At 38.6% G+C, this 2,500-nt stretch overlaps 4 non-coding genes across 4 annotated transcripts; all 4 read left to right on the top strand.

Annotated features, from left to right (window-relative positions):
* Positions 1 to 737: 737 nt before the first annotated feature.
* Positions 738 to 809, top strand: Trnad-guc. The gene has a single exon. It is a non-coding gene; the product is annotated as a tRNA-Asp (tRNA).
* Positions 810 to 1,245: 436 nt separating this feature from the next.
* Positions 1,246 to 1,317, top strand: Trnad-guc. Its single transcript has one exon. It is a non-coding gene; the product is annotated as a tRNA-Asp (tRNA).
* Positions 1,318 to 1,753: 436 nt separating this feature from the next.
* Trnad-guc lies at positions 1,754 to 1,825 on the top strand. Its single transcript has one exon. It is a non-coding gene; the product is annotated as a tRNA-Asp (tRNA).
* A 435-nt stretch (positions 1,826 to 2,260) lies between these two features.
* On the top strand, positions 2,261 to 2,332 carry Trnad-guc. Its single transcript has one exon. It is a non-coding gene; the product is annotated as a tRNA-Asp (tRNA).
* The last annotated feature ends 168 nt before the right edge of the window (positions 2,333 to 2,500 follow it).

The raw sequence follows: 2,500 nt of genomic DNA, 5'->3' as shown, positions 1-2,500 counted from the left end.
AAAAAACTAAAAAACAATAAGTCTCGTGTTTAACGAAACTTCGGAAGTCACATATAATTTTACAATCGCTTAGCTACAATGGACTGAACTGTCTATGGTTGTTGCCCAGTGAGTGTCCAAGTTGGTGCCAGTGTACCCGACATTTGCTTGATATTTGGTGTGTTGTTAAAATTGCTAAAAAACCTCTGAAATATAGGGAACAGATTTCATGACTTGAACCAAGCATTGGATCCTCGGTATTATAGTGGTGAGTATCCCCGCCTGTCACGCGGGAGACCGGGGTTCAATTCCCCGCCGGTGAGGCAATATTTTAATTTAATCAACCTGATTGATACGTTAAACAACAGCTTTGTTGCATAATGACTTCAGAAACCTAGAGTGAACGATTTTGTCTAATATTATTGTCACAGTAAGCTGAAGTCGTTTCTCTCATCCATTTAATGGTGATTAGAGTGAATTGCTGCAATAATAAGTCAGTTAAATCTTGTTGCTTTGTTCGTTGTTGAAAAAAAACCAAAAAACAATAAGACTCGTGTTTAACGAACCTTCGGAAGTCACATATAATTTTACAATCGCTTAGCTACAATGGACTAAACTGTCTATGGTTGTTGCCCAGTGAGTGTCCAAGTTGGTGCCAGTGTACCCGAAAGTTGCTTGATATTTGGTGTGTTGTTGAAATTGCTAAAAAACCTCTGAAATATAGGGAACAGATTTCATGACTTGAACCAATCATTGGATCCTCGGTAGTATAGTGGTGAGTATCCCCGCCTGTCACGCGGGAGACCGGGGTTCAATTCCCCGCCGGGGAGGCAATATTTTAATTTAATCAACCTGATTGATACGTTAAACAACAGCTTTGTTGCATAATGACTTCAGAAACCTAGAGTGAACGATTTTGTCTAATATTATTGTCACAGTAAGCTGAAGTCGTTTCTCTCATCCATTTAATGGTGATTAGAGTGAATTGCTGCAATAATAAGTCAGTTAAATCTTGTTGCTTTGTTCGTTGTTGAAAAAAAAACTAAAAAACAATAAGTCTCGTGTTTAACGAAACTTCGGAAGTCACATATAATTTTACAATCGCTTAGCTACAATGGACTAAACTGTCTATGGTAGTTGCCCAGTGAGTGTCCAAGTTGGTGCCAGTGTACCCGACAGTTGCTTGATATTTGGTGTGTTGTTAAAATTGCTAAAAAACCTCTGAAATATAGGGAACAGATTTCATGACTTGAACCATACATCGGATCCTCGGTAGTATAGTGGTGAGTATCCCCGCCTGTCACGCGGGAGACCGGGGTTCAATTCCCCGCCGGGGAGGCAATATTTTAATTTAATCAACCTGATTGATACGTTAAACAACAGCTTTGTTGCATAATGACTTCAAAAACCTAGAGTGAACGATTTTGTCTAATATTATTGTCACAATAAGCTGAAGTCGTTTCTCTCATCCATTTAATGGTGATTAGAGTGAATTGCTGCAATAATAAGTCAGTTAAATCTTGTTGCTTTGTTCGTTGTTGAAAAAAAAACTAAAAAAAAATAAGTCTCGTGTTTAACGAAACTTCGGAAGTCACATATAATTTTACAATCGCTTAGCTACAATGGGCTAAACTGTCTATGGTTGTTGCCCAGTGAGTGTCCAAGTTGGTGCCAGTGTACCCGACATTTGCTTGATATTTGGTGTGTTGTTAAAATTGCTAAAAAACCTCTGAAATATAGGGAACAGATTTCATGACTTGAACAAAGCATTGGATCCTCGGTAGTATAGTGGTGAGTATCCCCGCCTGTCACGCGGGAGACCGGGGTTCAATTCCCCGCCGGGGAGGCAATATTTTAATTTAATCAACCTGATTGATACGTTAAACAACAGCTTTGTTGCATAATGACTTCAGAAACCTAGAGTGAACGATTTTGTCTAATATTATTGTCACAGTAAGCTGAAGTCGTTTCTCTCATCCATTTAATGGTGATTAGAGTGAATTGCTGCAATAATAAGTCAGTTAAATCTTGTTGCTTTGTTCGTTGTTGAAAAAAAAAAAAAAAATAATAAGAATCGTGTTTAACGAACCTTCGGAAGTCACATATAATTTTACCATCGCTTAGCTACAATGGACTAAACTGTCTATGGTTGTTGCCCAGTGAGTGTCCAAGTTGGTGCCAGTGTACCCGACAGTTGCTTGATATTTGGTGTGTTGTTGAAATTGCTAAAAAACCTCTGAAATATAGGGAACAGATTTCATGACTTGAACCATCTATCGGATCCTCGGTAGTATAGTGGTGAGTATCCCCGCCTGTCACGCGGGAGACCGGGGTTCAATTCCCCGCCGGGGAGGCAATATTTTAATTTAATCAACCTGATTGATACGTTAAACAACAGCTTTGTTGCATAATGACTTCAAAAACCTAGAGTGAACGATTTTGTCTAATATTTTTGTCACAATAAGCTGAAGTCGTTTCTCTCATCCATTTAATGGTGATTAGAGTGAATTGCTGCAATAAT

Source organism: Daphnia pulicaria, chromosome 4 (assembly GCF_021234035.1).
Source record: "Daphnia pulicaria isolate SC F1-1A chromosome 4, SC_F0-13Bv2, whole genome shotgun sequence".
Taxonomy (NCBI): Eukaryota; Metazoa; Arthropoda; class Branchiopoda; order Diplostraca; family Daphniidae; genus Daphnia; species Daphnia pulicaria.
Note: the sequence above shows the minus strand (reverse complement) of the source record. Positions and strands in the feature narration are given on the sequence as shown.